Source organism: Peromyscus maniculatus, chromosome 15 (assembly GCF_049852395.1).
Source record: "Peromyscus maniculatus bairdii isolate BWxNUB_F1_BW_parent chromosome 15, HU_Pman_BW_mat_3.1, whole genome shotgun sequence".
Lineage (NCBI taxonomy): Eukaryota > Metazoa > Chordata > Mammalia > Rodentia > Cricetidae > Peromyscus > Peromyscus maniculatus.
This window is the reverse complement of record NC_134866.1, coordinates 38551976-38564669: the sequence shown is the minus strand read 5'-3', so window position 1 is coordinate 38564669 and position 12694 is coordinate 38551976. Positions and strand designations below refer to the sequence as shown.

Genomic DNA, 12694 nt, shown 5'->3' with positions numbered 1-12694 from the left:
ATCTTATTTCATACCTTTCTCTTGCTTTTCTGTGTGTGTGTGTGTGTGTGTGTGTGTGTGTGTGTGTGTGTGTCCCTCTGTCCTTCCCTACCCTCACCGACGTCTCTTGTCCACAGTCTTCTGGTGCCATCTTTCCTGTTGGGGCCGGTTGCACTCTAAGCCTAACATAGTGTCATTCAAGGGCTTCCCTTTTCTGTCACACCATGATTTCACTTTGCCTTTCCTGTGGTTTGGTTCCCTTGCTAATGGCCTCCCACTTCCTCTTGCTTGAGTTAAAGCCTGTTTTGCCTAAGTGAATCATCAGGCCGGTGCATCAGACAAGGGTAAAGGCAGAGCCGTGAGAGACTTGAACTGCAGCCAAAACGGGTGATGTTTACATCACCCTGGAACATCCCTCCACCCTCCTGACAGTCCCTGTCCCCACAGCATTCCCTGTGATTTGATTTACCTTATTGACTTTGTAAGAGACATTCTCCAGTAGATCCTCGGGGAAAGAATACTTGGGACATACGGTTTTTCAGATAGTTCTTGATTTAGTGCGTTTTTATTTGGTCTTCATATCAATTGACATTTCAACAGGGCCGAGGAAGGAAATATTTTTCCTTCAGAATTTTGGAGGCGGTTCTGTTCGGTTTAGAAAGCTGAAGGGGAGCTGGGTGGGGCAGTCATACCTGACCTAGATATTGGAGGGTTGAGGCGGACAATTGCTGTGAGCTCCAGGCCAGCCTGGGTAACAGAGTGAGTCCCTTCCCAGTCTAGACTGCAGAGTAAGACTGTCTCAAAAAGCAAACAAGCCAGGCACAGTGGTGCATGCTAGAGTTCTGCCCACACTCCAGCTGCATGACTGCACATGCGCAGTTCAGGTGTAGCTAGAGTTTTCCTGCCTGGCCCACAGTCAGGACAAATCTTTGTCACCCGCCAGTCCCACAGCCGCTCAGACCCAACCAAGTAAACACAGAGACTTCTATTGGTTACAAACTGTATGGCCGTGGCAGGCTTCTTGCTAACTGTTCTTATAGCTTAAATTAATCCATTTCCACAAATCTATACCCTGCCACGCGGCTCATGGCTTACCAACATTTTCACATGCTGCTTGTCCTGGCAGGCAGCTGGCAGTGACTCCTTCTGCCTTCCTGTTCTTTTATTTCTCCTCTCTGTTAGTCCCGCTTATACTTCCTGCCTAGCCACTGGCCAATCAGTGTTTTATTTATTGACCAATCAGAGCAACACATTTGCCATACAGACCATCCCCCAGCACAGCCAAGTGCAGACCATCTCAGACACCTGCACTCAGGCCCATGGTCCTAATCATCCTCTATGCGGACCTGCTGGGTAAAGCCACGAGGAACCCAAGAACGGGCTCCCACAGGACATATACAACATCCCACAGCATTCAGAAGTTAAGCAAAGGGTCTTGTGTCTTACAGCATCAGTGAGTGCTGGCGACTATGTGCACGCGGCATGGTCACACAACCAGCGCATGCACATACGTAGTGTAGCTCTGTAAGCCTGCTTCACCGGGAGCCCTTAAAAGGCTGACGCAGACCCCACCCCCTCTCTCTGTTCTGATCTCTCTCCCCCCACCTCACTATCTTCCCCTCTGCTCTCCGCACAGGCTCCCCCACCCCTTCCCTCCTATAAAACTCTGAAACTAATACTGCTTTCTGTCGTGACTGTGACCTTTCCACGAGGTAACCCACACTGCAACCAGTGCCGTTTATCATTCATTTCAGTGCATGCCTTTGACCCCAGGACTTGGGAGGCAGAGGCAGATGGGAGCTCAAGGACAGCCTGGTCTGCATCTACAAAGCAAGTTCCAGGACAGCAAGGACTAAGTAGAGAGACCCTATCTCAAAAAATAAAAGCAAACAAACAAAAGTTGTATCCATTTTTAATTTCTTTCTTTCCTATTTTTTTTTTGTTGTTGTTTTTGTTTGTTTGTTTTGTTTTTCGAGACAGGGTTTCTCTGTGTAGTTTTGTTCCTTTCCTGGAACTCACTTTGTAGACCAGGCTAGCCTCGAACTCACAGAGATCCACCTGGCTCTGCCTCCCGAGTGCTGGGATTAAAGGCGTGCGCCACCACCGCCCGGCTCATTTTTAATTAATTTCTTACTATTGCACTATCCTTCTTCCTTCTGGTGTTCATATACTTACAAAATGTCACAGTATGTGGGTGTGGGTCTCTTTCTAGCCAGCTGGTTGGAGCTGGTAGTTAATTCTGGGTCATTTCCTCACTGACTTCCTTTGTCCTTGGGTTTTCTCGGACTCCCAAGGACTTCAACTCTTGGTGGGCCTCACCCACTAATCCTCTAATCCTTCCTCATCGTCTTCTATCTTCTGATAACCCTCTACTGATCCTTCTGAGACTTTCTCAACTTCATTTTATTTTATTTTTATTTTTTTAGAGGAAAGCTTATCAGAAGTTCATAGTCAAAGGAGGACCGTGTCATTGAGTTAAACATAGAGGTCATCATGCAGCAGGCCAGCCGCCACATGACAGGAAGTGGGGCTTCAGACCAGAGGAAGCACAGTAGGTTCCTTTACATATAGGCAACCAGATATTTGTTTGTGTGTTTGGCCTGGTGTCTCTTTTCATTTGAAATCCTCTCTCCTATTTGTCAATCTTCAGTTATTTTATTTATTTAGTTGGTTGGTTGGTTTTCATTTTTTGAGAAAGGGTTTCACTGTGTAGCCCTGGCTGTCCTGGAACCTGCTCTGTAGACCAGGCTATCCTCAAACTCAGAGATCCGCCTGCCTCTGCCTCCCAAGTGCTGGGACTAAAGGCACATGCCACCATGTCTGGCTTAGTTGCTTTATTCTTGTTCAGGATTATTTATGGGGGTTGGTGAGATGGGTCAACTGTTAAGAGACCTGAGTTTGGTTCCCAGCAACCACGTTTGGGCGCTCACAACCCCTAGTAACTCTAATTCCACAGGATCTAATGCACCCTCTTCTGGCTTCTGTGGGCACCTGCACACACACACACACACACACACACACACACACACACACACACACACGTAATAAAAATAAATCTTAAAAAAAGAAAAAAAGTTTATTTACGGATTAAACGTTTATTTTATTCATCTGATAGCCTGTAAATTAGCCTTTCTGTGTGTCTGAGCACACGTACAGGAACACATTACCTGAAAATGCTCTACAAACCCACCCTGAGAGGTAAGGTAATGGCTCTTACTTGAAAACTCTCAGCCCTCAGCCTTCAATGTTTCCTTTGTGTGAAGAAACGAACCTTCTGTTTTCCCCCAAAGTCTCTGTGCAGCCGGTTACCAATGGCCAGAACCAATCTGCGCATTCACTGAGCTCTGCGCTCACAAGGACCTTATGACTGGTTTCATTCCATTTGGCTTCTGTTTCGGGTTCCCATTAAGGCCTCACACATGGCATAGCTAATCGTGACCACCCCCACCTCCAAGTCTGAAGACCAAACACCAACACCTCTTGTTTTCACCCTCTCCAGGCTCCTCTGGGACAGGAGGGAGCATCTGCCTCTAATTACCACTAAGGAATCTAAACAGAACTGCCCGCACTGGTCTTTGTTCTGGCTCCTGGCTCCTCACTCTCGGGCCACCTCTCTCTGAAAGCAGCTGGGCCTATGTCTAGCTTTTCATGGACATAGCCTGCTGGTAGCTCCTCAACTCTGATTTTTCTACTCCAACTCTAGTTCATGACATGCTGGCCACCCAAACCCAGAGCTTGTGTTGACAATCAAGCTTTTATTCCACTACCAAAAATGCTACTTTCTACCAACAGTGAGGTAGGCCCTTCCTGAATGGTAAAACTATACTGTACACTGAGGGGGGCCTCTGGATCTAGTGTCCTTCTCGGTGTAATAATGGAAAGTATTGGGGGAGGGATGGGGAGGGCGAGAGGGAGGGGGAAACCTGTACTTTCCTTTTTGAAGATCAGGTATTTTTACACATTTTGACAGTAAATCTTTGTCTTACCCATTGGGAGTAAATTTACAGTCTTTCTAAATTCCGATGCACAACAAGACATGGCTCTTAATGGGTTCATTTTTCACAAAAACTACTCAGTGAGGGAAAACAAAACTGTGTCTGTGTAATCAATAAAAATAAGAGCGACCAAACCAGTACTAGCCGTTACCACAAACACTCCTGTTACTTTAGTGTATCATGTGTGTTAACGCCAAACTTCTGTCTTGGTCTCGACAACATTGGTAGATGGGCATTTTCCTGCCTTATAGGAGAGGGAAGTGATGCTCAGAGGGGTCCAGGGACGGGTTCCAGTTTCTCAAAAGGAGCAAGTGGCAGGGTTGAGGCTCAGGACCACTGCCTCCCTATCCCTCTTAACCCTGTGAGTGGGCCATCTCCAAGGGGCGGGCCTTCTCCAAGGGGCGGGCCATCTCCAGGGGGCGGGCCATCTCCAGGGGGGTGAGCCATCACCATCTCAAGGAGAAGGTTTCCCTTTTCATCTGACAGCTCCAATTTTGCTCATTTTCTTCTTTGCAGGAAGCTGAGGGGCAATCTTCCCCTTTGGTTGGGTCTTTAACAAGCAGTGCCCCCACGTTTATTAACTAAACATGTCCCCTGGCAATCATTCATCGTCCGGAATGGAAACAAAGCTGCATTTATCAGGACCTAGATCAGAGTGCTGCCCATCTGCGTATTTAGCCACACTCTCACACAGACAGGCACAGAGCACCTACATGGTCTTAAAGCTAAGAGCATCAGCCTGGGCTACCAAGTGAGTTCCAGGAAAGGCGCAAAGCTACACAGAGAAACCCTGTCTCGAAAAAACAAACAAACAAAAAAAAAAAAAAAAAAAAAAAAAAAAAGCTAAGAGCATGCTTTTCTCTGCAGCAATTAAGAAAGAAAAATGAGGATGTCATCACAAGTGCCCACATAGCTAGGTGGAGAGAGATTTGTTTTACACAACTTTTACGTTGTGTGTTTAAAAGACTAACAAAAACATTTTAAATGCAATGTGAAATATTCTTTTGGCTTTATTTTGAGATAAAGCTTTCTGCACACTCAAATATTTAGTAAAAACTGACTTTTCCATGCCTGGTGGCGGGGAATGTTGCCCCACTGCTTTGCTGTGAAGATGGAGATAAAATTCCACACTGCCTCATTGTGAAGACTGAGATAAAGTCTCCAGCCAGGCTCTGGCATCTCTGATTTCTGTCTTGTATAAACTATTTCACCCGCAAAATACCGACATGACCTAGCTCTCTTGGAATCCCATACAGCTTCAAAAAAAATTTACTCCAACTGAACTAAATAGTCAGATTATTTAATAGTCTTGCTCATGTATGTGTTTGACTATCCCGTCTTCCCGTAGCTTTAAGTTGAACTAGGAAATAAAAATAATCCTAGTCAATGAGGGTATGATGATGTAGCTTGGTGCTAGGGAACTTGCCTGTTGTATCTGGGGCCCTTGTTTCACACCCAACACTATACATCTAACGATATTCACTTAAATGATTGAGTTGCTTCCCCCACCCCCACCCGTAAATATAGATAGGGTCGCTCCAATTTTAATTTAATTCTAAATTTAAAGGTACTTGAATTTCAAAAACTGGAAGAAACATGAATCAAAAGCATTCTCAGTGAACTGTCAAGTTCACCAGAGATTCACCCAGAGGATGTCAAAGAAGAAAAGTATATGAGGGAGACACGAGGCACCTTAGTGCCTGATTTCTTTGTCTTGTTTTGTTCTGGGTTGGTTAATTGGTTGGTTGGCTGGTTTTTCAAGACAGGGTTTTCTCTGAACAGCCCTGGCTGTCCTGGAACTCACTCTGTAGACCAGGCTGGCCTCAAATTCAGACATCCACCTGCCTCTGCCTCCCGAGTACTGGGATTAAAGGCGTGCGCCACCACACTTGGTTATTCTTTTTCATGAATTTTTTTTCTTAACTTTGACATTAGCAAAAACTATTTTAAGAGGACTTGTTGATATGACTACATAACAAATTATTCCTAGTGATAAACAGTATGGTAATCAAAAGGCATCCTGGGAAGAGTTAATAAAAACCTGAAACTACACAATAGAAAATGGGTGAAAACCAAAATTTGATGGGTTAGTGCATCGAAAAGGAAGTGAACATACCACTATTTGCACTTCTTCTATTCTTGACTTTCTTTTGAATTGTAAATAACATATGTATAGACAGATATATACATATGTACAAATATATATGTTTTTTAATTATCTATTTATGTTTAATTTGTATGGGTCCTTTGCCTGCACATGTGTCTGTGTACCATGTGCATGCAGTACCCAGAGAGGCCAGGAGAGGGCATCAGATAGCCGGGGACTGGACTTACAGATGGCATGGCTGCTGCTCTGTGGGAATTGAACTTGCATCCTCTGGAAGAGCAGCTCTTAACCACTGAACCAACCCTCCAGCCCCTTAAATAGGTTTTTGTTGTTGTTGTTGTTGTTTTGTTTTGTTTTTAAGCTAGCACACAAAGCAACAGGCTTAATTATGACATTTCATACATGTATGGCATCATACTACATTTTGCTCATTGGAACTAAGCTTTTTAATCTTTGGGGAACAGCCATGTTACACTTCATGGATTTCCACCTAGGGAGGGCCAAAAAAAACGTGGCCTAGCTGCTATCAGTCACACCTGCTGCGTGGCGCATTGATTCATAAATGATCAGGAACAGGAAACAGGCTCTGTGAAGAGCTGTTTTTGCTAGTTTGGGACAAGTAAAGACAGCTCATTTGTCTGTAACTTACAGGTTCATTGCCTGATGCAAAGTGGCATAGTGTTTGCTACAGGCTAATCAAGTGTGTTTTTGCATTTGTGGCCTTTGCTGCCGGGTGGGGGCGGTGACTCAGGAGGCTCTGTCTTCTTTAGGCTTGCCATGCGCTTTAGGTCTGTGCTCTTCTTGGCAGCATCGACTTGAGTCCTCTTTCCTAGTCCCCACAATGATTTTGTCCTTCTCTGGCTAGCGTTGCCAGAGTGGATTCCTTTCTCTGCAGTGTGGTGCTGGCTGCTTATTTCCAGTTGTGCTAGAAAATTAGAGTAGCAACGACCGACAGGGGATGCAGCTCAGAGGTGAAGCACTTGCTAGAAGGCTTGAGCTCGCAGGCTTGATCTCTGGGGTGGGTGGGGGGAGAAGAAGGGAGGGAGCAGAGAATATGCTCAGGGCAGACTCGCCTGAAATCTGGGCTGGACTCGCTGTGACAGAAAGCAAGAAGCCACTATCGATTCTGAAACTGTGTGCTGTCATCTGCTGCTTCAAAGCTTAAGAAAGTTAAAAATGAAAAAAATAAAAGCCCCACCAACCTTTGAGTTGCTATATTATAGGTAACTGAATTTAAACAGTTTATAGATCTATGAAGAAAGCCTATTTTCCGAAGGACGATGGAGCTGTGGGAATTAGAATAGGGGCATCTGCAAGACTGAGATGACTCTGGGCTTCTAAAATGCCCAGATCCCATGAATGTTCTTTGTCAGGGGAAGCACTTCAGTTTCTCCTCATGAAGAGGCAGATTCCTGTGTGCAGAAAGATCCAGCAACACAAGTGATTATCTTACAATGGTGGTTCTTCTCAGTCTTTCCTCACATTGTATCCTTGACCACTGATGGACCACAGCGTGTCCTAGAGATCACTGATGTAAAAAAAAAAAAAAAAATCACAGGAATATGATTGTTCAGCAATAGCTTAGGAATCTTGTGGAGATAGTTCTCTCTCTCTCTCTCTCTCTCTCTCTCTCTCTCTCTCTCTCTGTTTCTCTCTGGTGTAGAGAAAGATCTACTACTGTAACAAGGATGGAGAACGGAGAACATGGACTTATTCGCACAACAATATCCTCTTCTAGTACAGAAGTATGTGCAATCTGTTCAAAGAGCCTAGGTTTCTTCATATATCCCTAGATTTACGCAGGAAAGCACCTGAGAGTGGGCATATCCCTGTGCTACCTCAACCCAAGGTCAGAGTTCAAGAAGGAAAGATGACAGCCACAATTTGGGACATGGTTAGCTCGGGGGTCTTAAAGCACAAGCTCAAGCCAGATGGGAGACAGGAATAGTGCTGTTTATTTTCAACTGTGTCAAATAGATGGCAGCTACGAAGTGTCTGGGCATGCTCAGCTCGCATCATAAGGTTTTGTGTTGGAGAAAAAAAAAAACAACAGGATGCTTGGGAAGGGCGTATGCTGATTTTTGTTTTGTTTTGCTTTGAGAGCTCTTTTTTTCCTGGTAAGACAATAATTTGGATTATTGTAGAAGGACTGGTTTATTCTATTAATTGCATTACACTATAATTGGCTTTGTTTTTGCTCTTTTGGGGGGCCCACTACCTGTAGATGAATTTCTAAACAGTCTTAGTAAATAAGAAACACAGAGCCAAATAGAGGTAATAGCCCAAGAGATCAGAGAAATAGCAAACAGCCATGGCTAACCTTAGCTTACCACCACACTGTAGCTTTCCCAGAGAGAGCCGCTTCCAGTCTAACCTGCACTTTTATTGCCTTCCTGTTCTGCCTTCTCATTGGCTCTAAGCCCAGCCACACCACTTCCTCATCAGTGCCTGTCTATACAGACCTCCAGGTCTCTATGGTTGGTACTGGGATTAAAGGCATGTGTCACCATGCTTGGCTGTGTTCTTGACCACACAGAGACTCTGCCTGCCATGTGATTGGATTAGGGGTGTGTGCTACCACTGCCTGACTTCTGTTTATGGCTCACTATGTGACCTCTGATCTCCAAGCAAACTTTATTTATTAACATACAAATAAAACCACATTTCAGCACAATTAAAATATCACCACAACCACCCAGCTCCCAAATAAATCACACACAGAGGCTTATTCTTAATTATAAATGGCCGGTCTTAGCTTGGCTTGTTTCTTGTCAGCTTTTCTTAAATTAGCCTGTCTACCTTTTGCCTCTGGGCTTTTACTTTTCTCTTACTTTTGTAAATTTTACTTTCACTCTTACTCCATGGCTGGCTGTGTGGTAGGGTGGCTGGCCCCTGGAGTCCTCCTCTCCTTGTTCTCTTGCTCTTTCTTCTTCTCCTCCCAAACTACCCTTTCTCCTGCCTCACTGTTCAGCTCTTTATTAGACCATCAGGTGTTTTAGACAGGCGCAGTACCACAGCCTCACAGAGTTAAACAAATGTAACATGAAAGAATGTATCTTTGCATCATTAAACAAATGTTCCACAGCATCAACAAATGTAACACATCTTAACATTCTACAGTATTACACTGAGAATCAGAACCTTGTGAACTGAAAATAGTAGGTGAGTGTTCATACCAGAAGGTGAAGGATCAGTCTTCAAACACAAGCAGCCACATCCCAGTTCAGGCTCATAAAGCCTTTGTCACCTATGGTTTGGGAAACAGTGAAGCTTTTTCAGCAGAGTAGAAAATATACTATTACCCTCCCTCTCTCCCTCCCTCCCTCCCTCCTCCCCTCCTCCTTCCCTTTACTCCCCTCTCTCCTCCTCCTTCCCTTCCCTCCTCCTTACCTCCCCTCCTCCCTCCCTCTCTCCCCTCCTCTCCTCCTTCCCCCCCTTTCCCCCTCTCTCCTTTCCTTTGTTCTTTCCTTCCATGATTTCTTGTTTCCTTTTTTTCTGGGCTTTTGAGCCAGGGCCTTACTATTTAGCCCAGGATGGCCTTGAACTTGGAATCTTTCTGCCTTAGTCTCCTAGTGCTGATATAAAAAGTGAGTGCTGGCCGGGCAGTGGTGGCGCACGCCTTTAATCCCAGCACTCGGAGGCAGAGGCAGGCGGGTCTCCATGAGTTTGAGGCCAGCCTGGTCTCCAAAGCGAGTTCCAGGAAAGGCACAAAGCTACACAGAGAAACCCTGTCTCAAAAAAACAAAAACAAAAAAATAATAATAAATAAATAAATAAAATAAATAAAATAAAAAGTGAGTACCACCATTGCATTGTTTTCCTCCATAATAAAAATGTGAATTCCATTGAGTCCCTGTTTATATGGTGGCAACATGCACACACGTGGGCACTCACTAAACACCAGCCCATCATGGGCAGGCTGTCGTGTGAACCACCAAGTCATACAGTAATTCTTGTTCAGCAACATGGCATCATATTTTGGATATAAAATACACCCAATCCAGCTGAAATCCCAAAGATGCAGTTATATTGTATAAGTAGAAGACTCACACTTCCAACAGGCACCCACAAAAGCACACATGAAGGGCCATTCTGAGGGAATCTCATTGGGAATGTAGAAGGGGGGGGGGAATGTGAAGTTGGATGAGGAGGACTTTTAGATTGAGGAGCACTCTCCCAAGACAGAGGACTAATAACATGTCACAGATTCAAGAAGAATGTATGAGTTCATTAATAATAAGCTAGTCCCCAGAAATATAGAAAAGCCATAATACTGGAATAAAAATACATTCAGAGATTTGGATGTATTGTGATCAAATATTAAACAGATAGAAAAACTACTGTCTTGCTGCATGGGAGGCCATGGGGAGACACATCCTTTATAGAAGTAATTAAAATGTATGTACTGGGTATAGGAGAACCAGAACTCCTAACACACCTACATCTGCCTCTCCTCTCTAAGGATGCAAGAGAAGCTGTAGAGCTGAGCTCATTTAAGCTAGGCACAGGGATCTGGGATAACAGAGATTAGATGGGTAACCATAAGAAGCTACGTGGACCAACTTACTGTAATGAATGGAAACATCAGAAAACCATCCAAGGCTCCTGGGGCCATAGGAATGTATGGAAATCGCTGGAACATAGTCCTGTCGGGGTGAAATAGGAAGAAGGATGTTCAACTATATAATCAAAAAATCAAAGTTGGAAATCATCGCAATACAGTTCAGATTCTTTGCGTAGGAATTATCATCTAATATCTGCAATGAATGAGCCCTGGTCCAGATTTGCCCGACTGTGTGGTCTGGAGACCCAGTTGACAATCAGTCTCTGAATGCGTAAGTGGAATAGACGTGCATTGTTTTGGCATAATGCCTGTGCTAGACTCTCCGACTTCGGAATATGAAACTATTTAAAGGAGAAGGCCCAGGAGAAGCCAGCCAAAACCGTAAATCTAAACTAGTGTCTTCCTAGGATGACGTAAAAATTCCTACCATTCCTAAGGCATGCAACAGGCATGGTGGTCACTGTACCCTACTTACTTGACCAGAATTGCCATCGCCCTCAACAAACACGTGGTACCTGCAGGATGACACTGTGTCCTGACATTCCTGCTGAGGAATCATAGCTGCAGCGACTGTGCCCGATGTGATCCCCTCGCTCGAGCAGATTAGCAGGCTCAGGCTTGTGGTATGCCATACTATGCAGCTGTTTGTGTTCGTTAGTTGGAAATGCCAAAAGAGCTCAGACTGGGCCCTTTAAACAACAGTTTGCTTCCGAGTCCTGGGGCCTGAAAATCCACCGCCACGGTGCTTGCTTTGCTTGCTTTCGCCTGCTACCTCTCTCTTTGTCCAGCAGATGGAGATCTTCTCTCTGTGCTGTCCCACAGCTTTTCTCCATGAGTGTCCATCCTTCTTGGTCTCCTTCTCCTCCTCAATTACGTTTTATTTATTTGGCGTGTGTGTGTGTGTGTGTGTGTGTGTGTGTGTGTGTGTGTGTGTGTGTGTGTGTTGGTATGATTTGGTTTTCTCCTTTCACCGTGTGGGTCCTGGGAGGAAACTCAGGTTGTCATCCTTTATGGCAAATAGCTTTATACACTGACTCATCTTGCTTGTCTTCCTCCTCTTCTTGTAAAGATATTAAGGATGAGTGGGCAGGAGAAAAGGTCATTGTGGACACACAGGAAGCAGAGACTTCATATTGGATTAGAGCTCAGTCTCATAACCTCATTTTACCTTAATTATTTTTTAAAGGACCTATCTCCAGATATAGTCACATTCTATGAAGCATTAATCTAATTGATTTTTATCAAATAAAAAAAAACGGAGTCAGATATTGGGGTAAGAACCTGAAAGATAAGAGAACAGGGAGCAGTGGCCAGTTGCTTTCTGCCTCTCTCATTCTCCGTCCAAAAGGGCCAAGATCCTCTCTCAGCCCCGCCTTACCACTTCCTGTCTCTCCTCCTCACCCCCATCCCCACCTCCGGCCGCCGCCACCGCCCCCCCCTCCCCCCCCCCCCCCCCCCCCCCGCCACCCTCCCCACCCCTCGTTCCTCTATGGTCAACTAGTGGCTAGCTCTGCCCTCTGACTCCAAGCAAGCTTTACTTGTCAGAACACAATCAAAATACCACACAACAATTCTAAGGTACGGGTAATAAAGCATCCATGTGAATCTATCTTAGCCCTGCCCCCAACTCTAGTATGACATCATCTTAAGGGATATGTAATGACCTGCTTTAGAAATCACAGTCGGGGGTACTAGCGGTTGGTCCTTTAGCATAGAGACTTTGAGAAACACAACAAGAAGGTGGTCAGACATGGATGCTGACACTAAATTTTCCACCTGTCAAGGCAAAGACACATGACACATTTCTGATGTGGCACCATCATGTGACTTGGCCAACCAATTTGGTGATGTTGCCCACTTTTAAACACAAATAATGCTTGTATTTGAATGTGGCCATTTCTTTCTAACTCACAGAGTCCAGCCTAAAAAAAAAAAAAATCTACTCTTAGGCTTATTAGGCATCTGATAATAATAATTCTCACTGGTTGAGAATCTCACACAATGCTGATGGAGATGCAGGAATGGACATGTGGCCATAGATCCACTGGT

At 44.8% G+C, this 12694-nt stretch overlaps 1 long non-coding RNA gene across 5 annotated transcripts; it reads right to left on the bottom strand.

Annotated features, from left to right (window-relative positions):
• Positions 1-6419: 6419 nt before the first annotated feature.
• LOC143268672 (uncharacterized) lies at positions 6420-12030 on the bottom strand. Of its 5 annotated transcripts, none has more exons than XR_013044732.1 (4): positions 11161-12030; positions 10649-10727; positions 9258-9328; positions 6420-7006 (listed from the first exon to the last, which is right to left on the bottom strand). It is a non-coding gene; the product is annotated as an uncharacterized LOC143268672 (long non-coding RNA). The 5 variants fall into 5 exon arrangements; XR_013044731.1 differs by lacking the exon at positions 6420-7006 and adding an exon at positions 7023-7241; XR_013044734.1 differs by lacking the exons at positions 6420-7006; positions 11161-12030 and adding an exon at positions 7023-7241 and having other exon boundaries at positions 10649-10872.
• Between the last annotated feature and the right edge of the window lie 664 nt (positions 12031-12694).